Source organism: Bidens hawaiensis, unplaced genomic scaffold (genome assembly GCF_021521415.1).
Source record: "Bidens hawaiensis isolate Kalapana, Puna unplaced genomic scaffold, B.hawaiensis_p1.1 tig00020791_1, whole genome shotgun sequence".
Classification (NCBI taxonomy): domain Eukaryota; kingdom Viridiplantae; phylum Streptophyta; class Magnoliopsida; order Asterales; family Asteraceae; genus Bidens; species Bidens hawaiensis.
The window spans coordinates 47,080-67,551 of record NW_027493202.1 but is presented as its reverse complement, the minus strand read 5'-3'; the positions used below and the strand labels follow the sequence as shown (position 1 = coordinate 67,551).

The 20,472-nt window shown below is 40.7% G+C and overlaps 1 pseudogene across 1 annotated transcript; it reads right to left on the bottom strand.

Annotated features, from left to right (window-relative positions):
* Nucleotides 1-387: 387 nt before the first annotated feature.
* LOC143561799 (vacuolar cation/proton exchanger 3-like) lies at nucleotides 388-17,249 on the bottom strand (annotated as a pseudogene). Its single transcript, XR_013140376.1, has 12 exons — nucleotides 16,939-17,249; nucleotides 15,964-16,032; nucleotides 15,828-15,856; nucleotides 15,506-15,702; nucleotides 11,706-11,933; nucleotides 11,273-11,404; nucleotides 10,027-10,143; nucleotides 9,852-9,905; nucleotides 9,712-9,763; nucleotides 747-811; nucleotides 569-660; nucleotides 388-452 (listed from the first exon to the last, which is right to left on the bottom strand). The product of XR_013140376.1 is annotated as a vacuolar cation/proton exchanger 3-like (transcript).
* Nucleotides 17,250-20,472: the final 3,223 nt, after the last annotated feature.

Below are 20,472 nucleotides of genomic sequence, written 5' to 3'. Positions count from 1 at the left end.
ACACGAAAAATATAAGAAAACTCATATTAATTCAGGCATATATAGCAAATTAAAGACACAAAATTAAACTTCAATTCTTATTTATATTTTATTAAACAGTATGATACTGCCTATGTAATCTCTCACAATATTATGATTACAAAGAAAGGACAATCACTAAAGGAACACGCAGACTCATCATCACGAATACAAGCAATAATCCATAAATCATTATGTCCACGCCAATGAAAGAATTCACCACCAAGGTATGATCATGCATGCAGTTTGTTTATCAATACTCTCACCCTGCATGCAAAATATGTTTATTAAAATATCAGAAATAATCTTGTTTATTTTTCCTTATTTATTATAATACATTAAAGTATATTAATATAAATACTATACCTTTCAAATTCTAAAAATCCCTTGGTTAGATGGATTGAATCTCATGTTCACTGTATTGCTGCCAGGTTCTAGAAAAGAATTTAATTAAGAAATGATTAAAAACTTTCGATAGTTGAAAACTGATTATAAAATTATATATAAAAGGAAGAAATATTTAAAATGAAAATATAATTAGGAATATTACCAGTTGGAGAAATTTGAACAAAAAAAACTAGCTCCAATGATAAAGTAGCAAAGCAGAAGAACCACTCCTTTGAGGTAATGTGAAGTTCCATCCTGCATATATAGATTTATAAAAGTTAATATATTTATGAAGTTAATTTACATGTTTTTTATAACAAATAAAATACAATAAAACATACCTGTAAGGTGAAGGCTGTGGCGATGATTGAGAGGGCAAGACAACCAGTTTCAAGGAGATTGAAATTGAAGAAACACTAACCGGACCCCGGGCAGATTACTGGTAACCTGGGGGTTGGATAGCTGTTTCCCACGAGGGGTTAGACCCTTGGAAGATGGTTCTTCTGATAACCTGCAAAACAGACACCGTGAGCTCGTCACTGAGAAGGGGGGGGGTTCCTCCTTGTGACCACCCTCCGGCGTGAGAATCAGACTAGATTGCTCTTTAAATATAAAAGTATATTAAGAGATTGCTAGAGCAGATATCAGGTATAATATGATAAGATAAGATGTTGTAAGATGATCATACCATTGGGGTATTTATAGCCGAAGGTAGGTTTCCAAGGGGTTTAGCCGGCCCAACACGCTACCAACTGTAACCTATGCACGTGCCCTGCCTGTGAGTGGTGGATAGGTAGCGGCTGACACAGAGCAGGCGTGTCGTGCACTCTTCCTCTTCTGCCAACTACAGGCTAGGCACGTGGTATGGCAGGAGTTGGTGGGTAGGCGGCGGCTATTGGTCACAGTGCTGTGGCGTGCTGTCTGCCATGCTGCTGTCAGTGAGCTGTCGCATTCTTGGTCAGATCTTTTGTCTGTACCTCGTCAGGTATTACACAAAAGATCCTCCATCATACGGACTGGCTCATTTAGGCGGGAGTTTTCCCCCTCCCGCCTTTGCTCATTCCTTCAGGTGACACTGGGGAGAGTTAAGTGCCTTGTGCGTGTAGCCATGCTGCGCGGGTGGCCTTCCCTAATGGCTTGTATCCGAGGCTGCGGGGACAGGCGGAGTCCTTCACCATTGGGAGGCATTTCCTGCGGGACCAGCTTGCGTACTGCGCGTAAGGACGTTACGTCTCTGAGCATGGTTGGTCCTGCGGATCCAGTTGGTCTCTGCGCAGACGTCCCTGTTTAAGGTGAGTCTTGCGGGTCCAACTGGGCTCTGCTGGGACCTACCTCTTCAAGTCCCCCCAGTCCAATGTTCTTCTCATGAGTGTTTAATAAAATGAGGTGAACTTTTGGACTTAAGCAAAGGGTTTTGAAAAGGGTTTTGTAAGGTTTTCCATGGGGATTCTTTCCGCGGAAGTCCTTGTCACTTGCAGAAATGCCCGAGTTTCCTGCTTGGTCTTTGGGTATGATGCGGGTAGGTCTGTAACCTCCTCGCAAGTCAGGAGCATTGAGTCCCAGTTGTATGTATTTTCCATGAGGTTTTGGTAGTTTTGAACATAGTGATCAATTATGTTAAGACCACCAATTCCATCTTGGAGCTTCAAACAACGTAGTTCTCGACGTTCCCGCTATGCGGGGATGTTATTTCCGTTTCCGCAAGCATTGCCCAGAAGATCCTTCTTGGTTTCAATTCCCAGCGGAGCGCTAGGTATGTGAAGGGTTTTGCCTTAACACTGTACCTGTGCTCGTCTTACGGTTACTTTACTTCCAAGGTATTCCTGGCGTCAATTCCCTGCGGGTGCTAGGTATGTGAAGGGTTTTGCCTTTACACTGTACCCGCACCCGTCTTATAGTTACTTGGTTGCCGAGGTACTTGGCTTCAATTCCCTGCGGGTGCTAGGTATGTGAAGGGTTTTGCCTTAACACTGTACCCGCATCCGTCTTACGGTTACTTGTTCACCAAGGTTTTCTTGGCTTCAATTCCCTGCGGGTGTTAGGTATGTGAAGGGTTTTACCTTAACACTGTACCCGCATCCGTCTTATGGTTACTTGTTCGCCAAGGTAGGGGGGTATTTTCCCGCTTACTTTTTAATATTTTCGAATTTTGAATTTTGAAATTCGAAGAGTTGGTGAAAAGATAAGAGCAATCCAATACCTCAAACGTCGTGCGACGGTTTCTTCTGACTGTCAGGACGTGCCAGAAGTTATGGCGACATGACATTATGTGGTCATTCCAGTCGTTTTTTCAGGCGCGTGGGCACGGGATTTCGGGCGCGTGGCCGCGAAATTACTGGCACACGTCCTTTCAACAGCTGTTGCCAGCTTGCTTTTTGCCACGTGTCATAGTTTCATTGCACCTTCGATTTCTCTCTCCTCCGCATTAAATTCACCGCATTAATTGCGATTACTATATAAAGGGGGATAGGGTTATTTGCAATTCACACTTTTCACTTTCATCTCTTCTTCTCAAGTAATTTCCGGCGAATTTTTCTGTCCAGTAAAGCATTACCCTGAAATCTCTTTTCATCTTTCTTCCACCATGTCTTCTCATGATGCTGATGACCAGAAGACTGCTGGCGAATGCCAGTGCTCTCTTCCTGTCGATCTGTACCAGTATATCGTCAGGAAGTTCATGCTCGAGTCTCTCGAGCCTGAGTTTCCTGAACCCCACCATACTGTGTACGATGCCCCTAGTGGCAAGATCGGGGTTTATGCTGCATTTTTTGTCTACGGAAACCTTAGGTTTCCGTTGACAAAGTTTGTGTACCGTGTTCTGGAGAGGCACGGTGTGCACCTGATAGAGGTGCACCCTATGGCCATTGCCAAGGTCCGGCACTTTGAATGGGTGTGCCGGATTCTGGGCATCGAGCCCCATGTGGACCGCCTGATGACCTTCTACACTTGGAGGTGCATCCAGGGGTGGTACAGTCTTACAACCCGGATTAAGGGTTTAAAGATTTGCACCACCGAGCGGAGTCTTCGCTCGTGGAGAAGAGAGTTCTTCTTCATATCCGCTCGAGCCATCCCCATCTCCATGAAGTTCAAGAATGGCCAGGCGCTTCCGAACCTTCCCGCCCTCAACTACGAGGAGGCGGAATGGTTCTCGAAGATATCCCGGGTCCAGTCCCCGGTTTTCCGTTTTCCGGAGTCGGCGATGGTGATGCTGGGGATGAGCCGGGTGTGGAAGGCGGCGAATGCGGATAAGGTTCCGATCGTTCTTGAATATGGTTCGAACTCTGTCCCTTATGGTACGTCTTGTTTCATTTTGCTGACTTCGATTTTTTCTAACTTTCTTGTTGATTTCAGAGGGGAACGATCTTCAGTCGCTCCTGAACCCGCGGGAGGAAGATGGTCCCGCACGGATGGGTACTCGTGCTCTGGACGAGAACGAGTTGCCCATCTTAGAGCAGACCGCGGGTCGGTTCGTGGAGGTTTACCCGCCGGGCCAAGAGATCCTGAGCCACCGACGGCCAGGTAAGCCTATCTTCTACCCTGAACCCCTCAATGCTGTGCCTGCTGCTGGAGTTGTTGACATTTCTTCTTCTGAGGAATCCGCAGAAGGTCCTCCGTTGGTGCGGAAGAAAAAGGCTGCCGCCGGGAAGGGCAAGGAGAAGGTGTCCACTGCCGGCCCGGTAGTCCTATCTGACTCCGAGTCAGATAGTGCAGAGGTGGCGGGGAAGCCCGGTGGTGAGGAGACCACCGCTTCGGAGGCTGTAGCTGTTACCTCCGGGGAGGCAGTGACGACGACGGTTACCGGTGTCAAGAGGCTGGCTCCATCGGGTTCGCCCCCGCTCGTCCGTGCATTCAAGCTCAAGAAACCCCGTAAGTACCCCCATAATTCTTGTCTAGATTTGTTTCAAATAAATTTTTCTAACACTTTTGCTTGTGCAGGCGTGGATGTTGACGCATTCCAGGGTGGAGTTGGAGCAAGTATTCCCCCGCCAATGACGGTAGGCTCGGTCAGCCTTCCCGAGGCGTCGACCCAGGCGCCTCCGCCTGCTTCCGCTGGTTCCAGCCTTCCTGAGGCTGTTCCAGCTGAGAAGTTGTCTCCGCCGGCCGTGAGTGCAATTTTTACAGCATCTTTCACGGAGCCGGCGGTTACTGTTGCAGAGGAGGCGGCGCCAACAATGGCTACCACAGCGGCTGCCACTATACCTGCGCCACCGGCACCGACGGCCGGACCATCAGGTACGCGCCGGGCTTTCCGCCGATCTATGCCACCTTCCCGTCTGCCTGACCTGTTGGATGGATTTCCTTTAGGTTCAGGTGATGGGTTTGGCGGCTATCGGCCTGTTATTGACCCTACAGGTACGTAGGGTTCTTTTTTCCCTTATATATTTTTATCATCTTTTCCTAACTGCCTTTGTTTCTTTTGCAGTGTCGGATTCCAATGAAGTGTATGTTCCAAGATGGAACATACGCCGAGGAACAACCCTTCGCACCCCTGTGGAGTGCGTGGACTGGGCTCGCCACGCTGCTCCTCATGGTGCGTTGGGGGAAGCCATGGCTAGCTACCAAGAGGGTAGGCTAACCAATGAGCTTCGGGTTCTCCAGGCCCGGACGCAGCCCCGCGTCGAGCTGCTTTGTCGTGAAAACGACAAGTTAAAAGCAGCTCGCGCCAAAGATGCATCTGAAGCGCGGGCTCTTCGGGAGGAGAACCGGCAGTTGGCCGCTGCCGCAGCCGAGAAGGAGAAGGCATTCAAGGCCCTCGAGGTTGAAGTCCAGGCGCGACTCGAGGCCCGCTCCAAGGCTGCCCAAGCTGTGAATGAACAGCTTCGGCTGGCCAAGGAGACTGCGCGAAACTCAACTGAGAGGGCTGCCAAGGCTGAAGCTGTTGCTGAGCCACTTCGCGAAGAGAATGAGCAGCTTAAATGCAAATTAAAGGCTCTTCAGCATGCTCATGACGCCTTGGCAATGGAAGATGCCAAGAAGTTGCAGGAGATCCTTGACCAGAGGGGGGTGCTTGACCGCACTGAAAGGAAACTCAAAAGCGTTGAAGAAGCTGCCGCCAAGGAAGTTCAACTTGCCAACCTTGATAAAAGCGGAGCCGAACGTGCTTACAAAGAAAGTCAAGCTACCCTCCAATGGTTGCTTCGAGAAGCGTTGCCTCAGGTATCTTTATCTCTTTCTTTACGCTTTCCGCTCGTAATTAGAAAATGTTCTAACTTGTATTCTTTTGTAGGTTGTGCGTCAGGTCCTCTCAGAGACCTCTTATGACGATGCGATGAGCGCAGCCCTCAACGCTTCTCATGAGGATGGGCAGAAGACTGGCTTCCTGCTTGGTCTAGGGTTCGCTGAGAGAGGCTTTCCGCCCTCCAACTTCCCTTTATTCAATGTTAATACTGAAGCTGCTTATGACCAAGCTGTGAACCAGTACGCTGCCTTCCCGCATCCAGTAGTGGAGAAGGTGAATGAAGCTGCTGCTGCTGATGATGGGCTAAACATCCTTAAGGCTTTCCTTGGGCAGCCGCGCTCTGACGGTGCTGGTCCAAGCGGAGGTGGCCCTGAAGCCTGATCCTGAAGATCCCTTCCCACTGCTTAGGATAGACTTAGCTTTGTATAGATTTCTTTTAGGCGGGTAGTTACCCGGCCACTGTTGTAATATATCATTGAAATATACGATTGTTATTCCTTTCATTGGATTCTTTGCTTTATAAACTTATGACTTGCATACTTAGTTTAAAATAGCAATTTTCCAAGTGTTTAGAGTAAGTTAACCTGTGGACGTGGTTGATGGGTTAAAGTTTTGCTTCCTCTTTCGTGATTGTGCGGGTATAACCGTCACTCGCACTTAGTAGGATGGCAAAACTTTACCCATACCTGACCTGCGTGTAGGTTTTTCTTATGAGGATAAGTTAACCTTTGAACGTGGCTGATAATAGGTGTGAAGTTTTGCTTCCTCTTTTCGTGATTGTGCGGGTAGACCCGTCACTTGCACTTAGTAGGATGGCAAAACTTTACCCATACCTGACCTGCGTGTAGGTTTTTCTTATGAGGATAAGTTAACCTTTGAACGTGGTTGATAATAGGTGTGAAGTTTTGCTTCCTCTTTTCGTGATTGTGCGGGTAGACCCGTCACTTGCACTTAGTAGGATGGCAAAACTTTACCCATACCTGACCTGCGTGTAGGTTTTTCTTATGAGGATAAGTTAACCTTTGAACGTGGTTGATAATAGGTGTGAAGTTTTGCTTCCTCCTTCGTGATTGTGCGGGTAGATCCGTCACTTGCACTTAGTAGGATGGCAAAACTTTACCCATACCTGACCTGCGTGTAGGTTTTCTTACCTTTTTAAGAATTTTGTTTTGAACCGTTCGACGCGCGGTTGTCGATAGGTTATTCAGTTTCCTTAATGATTCATGCGGATAGACCAGCACTTTCATTTTTGGGTGCTGAACTTTTTCCCCTTCAACTGACCTGCGTGAAGGTTTGTCGCGTTATTGGGTTCGTGCGGGTAGGACCGCCTTCCCATTCACTGACTTCACGTGATTATGCGGTGAAAACCGGCATATTAGTGTCCAGAAAAGTATAAATGTAAAATCATCAGCTTCGATATTCTAAAAGAGAATCATTTCCATTAGAAGTGGCTCTTGGCCTTCTCTTTACAAATTGGAATTGATTACATGCAAACTGTGTAATTGAACTCCCTTCCATGTTGGGACAGGAGTGCCATCGAGCCGACACGCACCTGTTTCGGGATCTCGTTCTTTACGCAGCATGTAGTCTCTATATTGAAGCTGATTTTTTATTCGTGTTTACCCCAGCCGTGGTTCCACACGCACCTGCCTGCCTGCTTAGCTTTTATTTCGCCACGAGGTGCGCGAGCGTCCCATCTCTGACGAATGTTTCGACCATGTCTTTTACGTCTATGCATTCTTCAGTGTTGTGGCCTTTTGTTCTGTGATAGTCACAGTACTTGCTCCGATCAGCATCGTGACGATGTCGGATTACTGGAGGCTTTGGCCATGGGAGCTCTTCAGTAGCAAATATGTCAGTGACGCTTTTGGTAAGTGGCGTCCATCTGGAGTTCCGGTGCGGCTTTACATTATCCCTTTCACCCAATCGGTGCTGTAAGCCGGATGAGGTGTCAAAGTTTACCCTTGACTGCCAAATGCCTTGCTTCCGTTTTTTGTTCAACCGGGCGGTGAGGACGTTGTCCTCTCTCGTCCTCTGGGTGTAAAGGTTTGTGCTCTGCGGAAGGTCTCTACCCAGTTGCTTCTCCGTTTCCGCATAGCGTTTGGCTGCTGTCATGATGCCATCCCATGTGGATGGCATTCCATCTTTACCCGTTAGGGTGCGGATAAGCTCTGGGTCCTGCGCGCCCTGGATGAAGGCTGCGCGAACAAGATCCTCGCTGATATTGCCCAAACTTAACTTCTTTGAGTTGAAGCGAGTGATGAAGTTTGGCAGAGATTCATCTTCTTCCCGTGTGCATTTGAGGATTGTCCATTGCTCCTCGGTATACTTTCGCTGCTGGCTGAAGTGCTGGCTAAACTTCTGCTGGAAGTCTGCCCAGTCGTAAATGTGGTTAACCGGTAAACGATCAAACCAAGCCCTAGCAGCCCCCACCAGCGTCATTTGGAACATGTAACACCACGTGGGTTCCGTCCAATTGCTAACGGTTGCCCCCGCTATGAACCTGTTCAAATGATCGTCTGGATCAGATAGGCCGTCATATGTGCCTATGTTAGGCATTTGTTTAGCACTCTTCGGGGCAATTGCTTCAGCAATGTCCTTTGCGAATTTGGACGTTCCTGCATTTGTAACGTTTGGTCTGAACGTTTTAGAGAAGTCTCGTGGACTTCCATCTATGCTTTTTGGTTTAAAGGCTTGTCCAAAATGCCTTTTCGGTTGGGTTTCCGTTTCTTTACGCTTCCCTTTTGCCTTATGACGAGGGTTCGCGTCGGAGTCGGATTCCTCCGAGTCATCCTCCCAGTATTCGAATTCGTCGGCCTGTTGCACGGAACGCAAGCGTTCGTTTAACTCAGCCTGGAATTCCTTTTGTCGTGCTTCCGCCCATGCCTTGACTTCGTCGAGAGTCTGGCGGGGGAGTCTTCGTTTTTCAAACTGGGTATCGGTGGATCCCAGTAGGCGGTCATTTACTGCACTTGCCCCTGCTTTAGTAAGTGGGGTAGTGTTCGTAAAATTTACTTCACTTGCTCTGGCTTCGGTAGCCGGAGTAGTGTTTGTAAAAACTGTGTTGCCGGTATTCCCCCCAATAGCTGGGGTTGTGGTTACCGGAATTTCTCTAACCATCTTTTGTATAAAGTTTTGAAAAAACTGGAGAAAATAGTAGTTCTAGCTTTATGCACGGATGGCGCCAATGAAGAAACACTAACCGGACCCCGGGCAGATTACTGGTAACCTGGGGGTTGGATAGCTGTTTCCCACGAGGGGTTAGACCCTTGGAAGATGGTTCTTCTGATAACCTGCAAAACAGACACCGTGAGCTCGTCACTGAGAAGGGGGGGGGGTTCCTCCTTGTGACCACCCTCCGGCGTGAGAATCAGACTAGATTGCTCTTTAAATATAAAAGTATATTAAGAGATTGCTAGAGCAGATATCAGGTATAATATGATAAGATAAGATGTTGTAAGATGATCATACCATTGGGGTATTTATAGCCGAAGGTAGGTTTCCAAGGGGTTTAGCCGGCCCAACACGCTACCAACTGTAACCTATGCACGTGCCCTGCCTGTGAGTGGTGGATAGGTAGCGGCTGACACAGAGCAGGCGTGTCGTGCACTCTTCCTCTTCTGCCAACTACAGGCTAGGCACGTGGTATGGCAGGAGTTGGTGGGTAGGCGGCGGCTATTGGTCACAGTGCTGTGGCGTGCTGTCTGCCATGCTGCTGTCAGTGAGCTGTCGCATTCTTGGTCAGATCTTTTGTCTGTACCTCGTCAGGTATTACACAAAAGATCCTCCATCATACGGACTGGCTCATTTAGGCGGGAGTTTTCCCCCTCCCGCCTTTGCTCATTCCTTCAGGTGACACTGGGGAGAGTTAAGTGCCTTGTGCGTGTAGCCATGCTGCGCGGGTGGCCTTCCCTAATGGCTTGTATCCGAGGCTGCGGGGACAGGCGGAGTCCTTCACCATTGGGAGGCATTTCCTGCGGGACCAGCTTGCGTACTGCGCGTAAGGACGTTACGTCTCTGAGCATGGTTGGTCCTGCGGATCCAGTTGGTCTTTGCGCAGACGTCCCTGTTTAAGGTGAGTCTTGCGGGTCTAACTGGGCTCTGCTGGGACCTACCTCTTCAGAAATCAAGATCCATTTTGATGCCAATAATCCAAGCAACAATAACACTCATTGGAACCTAAATAAAAAGTAAACTAATTTATATTTAAAAAATCAAAAAATATTTAACAATAAATTACAAAAAAAAAAAAAAAAAAAAAACTTACCACAAAAACCGAAATTTGAGTTGCAGAACCAAGTGCCACACCCAAAGTTATGTCCTGCAAATATGGAAAACAATTAGATTATTTTTATTTTTATTTTTATTTTTTTGAAAGACGGTATTATATTCAACAAGGCAACTAGCAAAGACTAGATACCAACAAAAATTCGATTAATTACCAATTTGTTCTTGAAAGCAAAGATGACGGCTCCAGCATGCTCGGCTGCATTTCCAACAATTGGTAGTATGATGATGGTGATGAAGCTCATTGATATCCCCCATGAAGTTGAGGCTTCCTGTATATTATTAATCCAAATTATTATTTATATAAAACTTGTGAATAATTAATGTTTTAAACCAAAATGAATAAAATCACCAGTTGTTTGGTTCATAAAATATTGTCGATTATTAATATTAATTAATGGTGATTGAGAGATGGCAAATGGGTTGGGTTGGGTTGGGTTGGGTCGAACGAGTCATGGGTCAAAACGAGTATGAGTCAAAATGAGTTTGGGTCAAAACGAGTCAATTAAAAAAAGGGTTGTTTTGGTTTGGGTCAAAATAGGTTAGGGTCAAACCGGGTTTTGAGTTTTTTTTTCCTTTTTTTTAACGAGAATAACGGCGGAAACATTTTGGTGTTTTTAGATTTTTCGTTTTTTACTTATATTTTAAGTTACGATTTTTTTAATTATTTTTTTGAATTTTTTTGAAGGGTTTTCTACTAAGATCAAAAACCCTCAAAAAAATATTCAAAAATAATAATAAAAAAATTATAACTCAAAGTATAAATCATAAACAAAAAAAGTAAAAACACTAAAGTGTTTCATACGTTGTCCCCGTTCCATAAAAAAATATAAATAAAAAAAATAATAAAAAAAACATCTAGAATCGAACCGAAACCGAAAGAATCGACGAAAATGAAACAAATAAACAAAAAGCCAAAACCGGACCACATCAATCGAAATCAAAAAAATCAATTAAAACGAAACTAAAAGAATTCAAATCGAACAAAAACAAAGCTGAAAAAATGAAAAAACGAGTTCGAAATCGACCAGAAAGAAACAAAAGAAACCAAAACCCAACACGTCACGGGTGAAAACTCGTGTTGACTTGAAACCTGAACCGAGCCCGTTCCGATCTGAAACCCGTTTCGTGCCGAAACCTGTCTTGTACGAAAACTTGTTCCGATCCGAAACCTGTCACATTTCCTTAGGACACTAACCCACATCGACCCATTTCTTTGAACTTGTCGACCCATTTTTACCCGAAAATAAAAGGATGAAAATTCAAATGACTCATTTTGACTCATTTATTTAAAATCTTTTACCTAAACCAACTCATTTAACTTTTAAAATAACTCAAATGGACTCATTTGAAAGGGTTTGAGTCAAGATTGTCACTCCTTGACTATGGTGACGGTGATACCTCAATAGTGTCAACCAAGTATTCAGAAAGCAATGAGATGACTCCAGTTATTCCAATTAGCCAAATCAACCCACTCCAAAACCCTATCACTGGGGTTTCTTCTTCACTTACAACCATGTCATCCTCATCCTCCTGCAAGTGATTGGTAGCAACATAATATGCTTTTCAAACATGTTTATGTAATGCGTAATTCCTAACCAGTCGTCTCATGTAACTTATATTATATATAGTGCTGGCCGGATCATTTTGAGATATATTTCTAAAGCTTGAGTTCAACTCGACTTGTCTATTGTTTATAATTATTAAATTTATGTGTACAAAATTATAAATACTTAAATTTGTATTTATATATGATTTTTATATATAACATATTTAATTATGTTTGATACTCTATTATATAATAAAAAATTAATAATAACCGTTACGTAAATACCTCTTCTCCTTCAAAGATGTGACGGTGAGTCCAGAGTTGGAAGATAAGGTAAGCAAAGTAAGCGATAAGCATGACAATGGAACAAGCTCTGGACAAGTTGAGTGTTGCTTTAGCAGTACTAAGTGCATCAGCGGTTGTACTCTCAACAGCAGCAGATCTGTACATGAGTGGCGACAGATGGCATAGCAGCCCCAGCAGAAGTAATGCAATGTTGACATCTGCTTGTTTCTGTTCAACAAATGTTTGCTATGCATGTTAATGTATATCCATTAATATTTAACAAGTTGATACAAAAGTAAGTTTTTCTTTAAAGAGTGACACTAAAAAACCGGCCGGTTCAACGATTGAACAGGATAGAATTCAAATCTGTAACCTAGGAAACAAGTATGAGACATGTGTACTGTCGCCCAACTCGACTAGGTTTATGTTGTTAAATTTGTGATTATATTATATTAAGAGTATTTTCATTGGGGTAAACTCAAAAAATTTATTATATTCTCATATTATTCCATATGTAAAAGATTGAACATCTATATACCAATTTATAATATTTGGTTCAAACCTACCATTTTTAACAAATCACACAAAACGACACAAGCTTTAAAAAAGATCCTCAATTACACGTTATTCTAATTGTTTGGATAAAATAATAAAACTTATACTATATTATAATAAGAAATTTCTAAATAATGATTTTAAATTCATCAAGATAACAAGAGGTTATCAAAAGTCTTTATGAAAGGCCTAACCCTCCAACTAGTGGGTCAATAAGCTGGCCGGTCTAGTATTGAAATAATTTGTTAGAGCACTTAGACTATGTGGTATGGATACCATTTTACCTATCACTTAACAATGACACGTCAGCGTCATATATACCTCACTTTACATCGATCTCAAGCTCCATAACAACCTTTTTATACTTTAGAGAAAAAAAAATTAATGTAATACTCAAATTGACGTTTCCGTGCCATTCTCTAATTTATAAATCCGTTTTATATGATGCACTCTAACTTTCTATCTTTAGAAAACTACTATTGACCCTCTATATAACTATTACACATGTATAAAAATGATAAAAGAATAAAATAAGTTTTTATGAATATGATAAAGATACAAATAAAAAATTGAGATCTGAAAGTTTATATAACAATTCATTAAAGCTAGAAAAACAGGTGTTTTTATTTAAATTTAATAGATAGTTATAAAGAAAGATACGTATGTTGGGTTATGAAGGCCTTTGGGCCGGTTTTATTAGGAGGCCCAGTTTTGGTTCCTAATTATGTTTAACCCTAATCTTGTTTATTATATATATCCCATCATGTAATTGTAATCTTGGTTCTGAGCTAATAAGAAAACCTAGTTGCAGCCCGTGGACGTAGGTCCCCTCGCGGGGACCGAACCACGTTAAATTCTTGTGTCGTTTATATTTTCGTTTATGCGTGTTTATCGTTGTGCATGTGTGTGCTGTTTCGCTTCCGCGCGCCGCTTTGTTCCTAACAAGTGGCATCAGAGCTTTGGCTTGTTGGACACACGGTTCGTTGCACTGGTAACGATTTCGCAGAAGGTTTTGGTTCGAATCTGTTTTTTGGTGATTAGGGTTGGGTAGGTCCGTCACCGTGAATAACTCTTGGAGATCGCAGGGTTAATTTCTGGTTCGTGTTCATCAGTGATCGACAGTCAAGATTGGTGGCTGTCAGGCTGAGTTAGGGTTTGACTATTTATTATCAACCGTAAATTAGGGAACCGGGTTTTGTGAAGACCATTTAGGTTCGGGTTCAGATTTGTTTGCAAGAGATTAGTCTGAGGTAACTTTATATAGTTTATTTACAGTTAGTTGATTTATCGGTTATTGCAAGAGCAAATCGGTTTATTTGGCAGTGTTCTGTTGAACAATCGTCAAGTTTAGGCCCGTGCCCTTGTTGTGTCTGTTCACTGTTTTCGATTTGTTCTCGTTTGTTATTGTTATAACTGAAGACGAGGTGGTTATGATCGGAATGTTGACGGTTATGGATTTTGGTTGATTGGTTTGTCATGTGAACTTGGATATAGTACTGGTGATGGATAAACTTGGAGAAAATGGAACCAGCGGGTGTGCTGGTGACGGCATAAGTGAAAAAAAAAAATGAGGTTAGTGGCAAGTCATGTAAACTATTGCTCGTTTGGATGATCTTTCGGTTAGGGTTTGAGTTAACTGATCGTGTGTACGGTCATAGAACCCTTGGTACCGCTTGATTTCATGAAAGTTCTACTGTTGTTATAGCTGTTTGCCTGTTAGCTGGTTCGAAACTGTGATTATTACTTCTTGTTCGTTTGGAATTGTGAAGTTATATCTTGTTTGGTGGTGATCAGTGGTACACCATTTGAGAGGTTCATAATCTCGTGTTGGGTAAAGTTATTTGCCGGGATAGTACGAGTGGGGCTCATCTCATGGAGTGTTGGTGTGGCATGGGTTGGGATAACAGAAACAGTGGGAACTGGGCATAGTCGACTTGGTAGGTTGCGTAGAGGTGAGACATTTTAAGGGTCGATGTCGAAAGGTTTGGAATTCTGCTTTTGAGAATGTATCTGGGGTTGATGCATTGGGACTCAGTGAAGGCGGTGACGACTCTTGGGTTCAAGATTATGGTATGTTTTATTTGTTACTCACTTCAATGAAGCATTGTTGAATCTTTTAATTAAAGACTTTTGGAAGATACGAGTTTTTTTTTGTATCGTCGGAAGAAGTGAACCAACTTCCGAGTTATAAGGTCTTGGCTCGCTGAATCGGGTAGAGCTAAGGGGTTTCAGTTTGCAGACATGAAGCCTGGAGCCACAGTGATGTTAGTTTGAGCGTATTCGGAGGAGGTCGAACATGTTCGGGGTTTTGGTAACAGTGGGAGCACGCAGGTGTGTTCTAGGTTTGTTTCCAAAGGGACGTTGGGTTCGGAGGACCAGGAATCCGAATGTGAAAATCTCTCCTGGTATAGTCTGCTGATTTGGAGAGTGTTTATCCTCTGGAAGTCTTTGAAGCCGGTTGTGTGAGTAAGTGAGGGTCGGTTAAGATTGAGGATGAGTCATTGGCGAGTTTTGTCATGGCTGGGTCTGGGATGACCGGATTGGAGTTCTCGGGAGCTTCAATAGGCCTTTCAGGTAACTGATGAGAAGGGCGGATGCAACCAGGGTGTGGATTGGTAGAAATCTTAGTTTGTTCCTAGAGAACTGGAGGCTTGGAGAACTTCTTTTGTTGAAGTTTTAGCTTGTTCTTGGAACTGGAGGCTTGGTAGATTTCTATTACTGAAGATTACTAGAGTTACTGGATGAATGAGATTGTTATATTTACTTGGATGGCAGGCTGGAATTTATCGCAAGGCCTTCAAGTGGGAGATTGTTGGGTTATGAAGGCCTTTGGGCCGGTTTTATTAGGAGGCCCAGTTTTGGTTCCTAATTATGTTTAACCCTAATCTTGTTTATTATATATATCCCATCATGTAATTGTAATCTTAGTTCTGAGCTAATAAGAAAACCTAGTTGCAGCCCGTGGACGTAGGTCCCCTCGCGGGGACCGAACCACGTTAAATTCTTGTGTCGTTTATATTTTCGTTTATGCGTGTTTATCGTTGTGCATGTGTGTGCTGTTTCGCTTCCGCGCGCCGCTTTGTTCCTAACAACGTAAATGCTGTAACATGTAAATAGCATTAACCGTCCGATCGACCAGTTGATTAGTACATATATGTACATGATATATGTAATGTATACGTACATTTATTTTAAAACCAATAGTATATTGAAAATTGTTAGAACCGGTTTTGAAAGGTTATTACCCTATCAAACTTCTGCTCAGTTGAAAGATTGGCAACGCCACCACAAAGAAGAGACGTGCCAAGAACCAAAAGAAGGTTGGAAAGAATGGAACCCAAGAGAGAATATTTGACAACATCAATTTTCTTTTCCATTAAAGCAAATACTGCAATAATAAGTTATGTTGCATTTCCACATGTTGCATTCAACAGCCCTCCCACTGCAATAATATATAAAAAATACACATCAAACATATATCATTAAAAATACAATTTTATTGTTATCTTGAAAAATTAGAGAAACATCAAACCCATATATATATAGATAATTAATTATTAAACTCACCCGTGGGGCCCGTGTAGAAAGCAATCTGCCTGTAATCAATGATAAATTATACAAAAAGAATTTAGTTAGTTGGATATATTAGTTGAAAATAAAATATATAAATTAAAAGTAAAGGAAACCGAAAATTGTTGCTTACTCTGTTAGAAAGCTCACACGTTCAGCAAGCGGAATTAATCCAAGTAAACTTAATGAGAAAACCCATGGCTGTTTAGATAAAGAAAGATAAAAATTTGTTAGATAAAATAAATCATATATGTATAATGAGAAAACCCATGGCTGTTTAAATAAGTATTTTGTTTTAACAACAAATTTCTTTCAATCTAATTATCATCGTGAGACTTGAACTTAATAAAAAAATGATAAACTCATATATAAAATAACTACAATAAATCAATAATACTGCTATTTTAACACCGCAGAGGAAAGCTAAACATATATTAATTGATAACAGCATACTTTATTATATAAAACAGAAGTATATTAGGTAATATGACACGTCTGCACAAGTTTAATAAACAAATGGCGAACTTATATACTAAATAATAAACATAATACTTCCGTTTCAACATATCATAGAAGAAAAACATAAGTTAATAACAACAAGCTTTATGATACAATACTTATTTATAAAATTCTGTTTTGAAACATAAAGATCAATTTATAATTAATAGGTGTAAAGTCCCATCCTGCAGTTTTGTTTTTGTTTTATTTATTTATTTATTTTTTTTGTTGTGTCAAAACCCTAAAAAAACATTTTATAGAAGGACAACTACTAATCCACACTTAAACGACCATTCAAGCAAAAAAAAACAAAAACTCAAAACGGCCGTTTATAAGGTATGGGTATGATGGAAGCCCTGACCTTCAAACGACCGTTTGGTGCAACCTCAGACTGTCGTTTGAAAATGGTGTGAAATTCTCAGTTGCATGTATATATATAGCATGCCTGTTATACAATCCTTCTTGTGTATAAATCTTTAGATTAAAAAATTGTCTTTTAAAGACAAGTCTGTTTATGATTTTGAAAAAATATATTTTTCTTTGAGAAATGTAACTGAACAAAGTATGAACCGGTGGCTGTTTATTATGGTGGCCTTGAGAGAGACTCCCCCTTGCATAACCGAAGCATTGGGCAGCAATATCGAACGGGATCATGACAAAAAGAATTGCTAATTTAGTACCCAAAATGACCTCTTGGAGATTAGCTAAGAAGTTTCTAAGAGTTGAACAAGGCACTTTTGACACAAGGGACATATCGGATTTTCTACGAAGGGAGGACGAGGACTTGTTGTGTGCTGTTCGGCTACGGCCATGGCCCTGCCTCGTCTCCTTGGTCAGTCTCTTGACTGAGCCGTTTTCGAGCAACCATGGTTCATTGGAAGCCATTTGGTTTGTTATATGTGTGTGCGTGGAGAAGTTGGAGATTTAGTGAATGAATGACTGAAGTGAGGAAACTATATACACATTTATAGTAAGTTAGTAACTGATAGGGAACCTTCGTGGAAGCTGCCCATCATTTGTTTTTTTTTGAAATTGAGCAAATCATTGTATAAATACCAGGAAAAAATAAAAAATAAAAAAAATATTATAGCCGGTTTAAATTAATTATTAGAAAAATGTATTTAAACCGTGACCTGGTAGAATCAACATACTCTCGTGGAGTCACTACAAGCTGTAAACGTACGTTCACAACTCAGTCATTAAAAACCATTCACATGGTAATTATTCAAAGAGAAACAAAGGAACTTGCATGTGTGCAACTCACATGGTAATTCCTTCATTTTTGTAATTATTCATTACTTTCTTGTTCGTCTTTTTTAAAATAAATTACACTATAAAGTTAGAGATTTGTTTATATTTAATATGAGTATAGTATTTCTATAATATTTTTACAAAAGAATTAGCGCTTTGTGAACACGGTGATTTGTCGTTTTAGGTGTTTACATGTATAGATGCTTTAAACACCATATACAAAACCTACACGCCATGCACCTAACCTTAAAAACACCATGTACAAAACTAATTGAAACACCACCTACAAAATTTAAAACACTACGTACAAAAGCCAATTTTTTTTTTGAACGGCGCGTACAAAAGCCAAATAAAAAAACCTTATTCTTTTAAAGTATAACAATATTGTTATTACTCATATTAAGGATGAAAAATTGTTCGTTCTTATATAGTGAATTTTTTTAAAATATTAGCGACGAAAAAATTACAATTATAAAATATGCAGGAAAATTGCATGTGACTCGATAAACCCTTTTATTAACACACAAACATGCACACGATGCTTCATTGCGAGAAGTATAAGAAAAATAATATAGACCACTAATATAATTTAAAATATTAAATATTTAAAAATAAATAAAATGATGTAAACTATTTAATGAATTAAAATAATAAAATTATAATAATAATTTTTTCAGTTAATATAAATAATCAAACTATAAATATTTAACAAATTACAAAAATAAATATCTTTATCATTTAATGAATTACAACAATAAATATCTTTTCTATTTAACAAATTGAAACAGTAAATATATTTTCTCTTTAATGAATTGAATTCTATTAATCTCACATTTTTTTAGTAACTAATAATAATCTCCACTGATAATATTTTTATGGTGATCCCACTTTTTTTTTTCTCTTAACAAACTACCATTAAAAAACTTTAAGACTTTAAGTTGTATCCTACAAAATTAAAACACCACATATAGATATAGAACACCATGTGCAAAACTCAGTTAAAAAAACCTCATTTTTTTAAAAAAAGTATAACAATGCTATACACTCATATTAAGGATAAAAAAATGTTCATTATCATATAGTGACTTTAAAAAAAAATTAAACCATGAAAAGGTTATGATTATAAAAGATGGAGGAAAATTGCATGTGACTTTCCAAGCTCAGTGACTTAAATTCTTTCTTGTCTTCCTACAATGTTAACCCTTTTTATTATAGATGCACGCACAATGCTTCATGTGAGAAGTGAAATTATTTCGAGAAGTGTGAGAAAAACAATATGGACCACTAATTTAATTTTAAATTTTAAATGTTTATAAATAAATGATATTGGTGTAATTGCAGCAATAAATATACTTTATATGGAGACTAGCCTATCTCCCAATATGTCTTAAGGGATTAGGTTTATATTCAACTGAGAATATTTCCACCTATACCTTCGTAGTATCGAGGGCACACTCTTGGAAGTTATAGGACCACATTTTGCGGGATTGTGTTGTTGATGAATTGGATTCAGATTATAGGTGTGCGTTGGATTGGTTGCATAGTTCCCAACCCGATCTTGATATTGGTGAGTTCGCTAATAAGGACACCACCCCTAAAGCCAAGATGATTTGACAAGTGCCCTTTATAGTATAATCGCCCAAAGTTTGGGTGAGAAGTTTAGCTTATTCACTCGCCAGAGAGCAGTGTTAGATATCTTCAGGCCCCTCATGCTCAATATTTCTTGACTGTCACTCTCATCGAATTGTTAGTCCAGCACATGTCAATAGTGGAGTACCAGGCCATTTTTAAATATCGTTTAACGATCCCACTGTTCCAAGTTGATGAGCCTTGCATGGTTTGTCGTAAACTTTGTTTGGATAAATTTGTTGAACTTGCGTACATTGCAAGGAGCTTCAGGAGGTTAAATATAGACATGATTTGGTCAGAGATTCCTTTGTGATGTGTTAAAATGAGCAGGGATCTCGGCAAAAAAAAAAGTTCATGTGAATTTCTTGTCGGATCCACTTGAAGGGAGGACTACTCTCCAACCAGTGGCCATTCTTGTGTTTGGATGGGTAGCGGAAGCACGCTTGTGTAGACCTTACTGAAGTATCCCCCCATTTTCATGCTTAAAGACACCGGGTTTGTTGTTAGGCAGGTTGTAGTGAAGGCAAAATCAAGAAAAATGTTAAGCACTAGAAAACATGTGCTGAGAACCAACACGTCTTCATTTCTTTTGTTTTTGATACATTTGGGTCCCTTACCCCTGAAGCTGTTACAGTTCTCAAAAGAGTTCAACGGGTCGAGCATAGTAGCTTATCGACACCGAAGAACCATAACTTTGTTTTTCAATAAGATCTGTTTTGCCATTTTTAAGGGGGTGACAGCGCAACTTGTTGCTCGCTTACATGCCTCTCTATTATAACTGGATCCTTTTTTTAGTAAAAAATATCGGATTAATTAAAAAAATATGAATTGAACTAATAAGATTATAATACTCATTTTTCCGGCTAATATAACTAATCAAACTATGATAACTAATTAAATTCAATGAATTGCAACAATAAATATCTCTTCTATTTAATGAATTGATTTTATTAATCTCATAATTCTATCATTTGCTAATAATAATTTCAATTAAGAATATTTATTCTGGTGGTCCTATCTTTTATTATTATTTTTTGTTTCTCATTGAACTTCTAATAAAAAAAATAAAGGACGTTAAGATTTATCTGAATTTTAAACAGATGTTTTGGGGATTTTGATCAGAAGGTGTTTGAACTTATGTTAAAATCCATTAGTTGATTCATGTAGAATTTACATTGAAACATTGCTCCAAACGACGAAAGAGTATTTTAATTCTGGTGTTTGAACTTTCAATTAACAAAAATAAAGTTTTGTGGAGGACCGT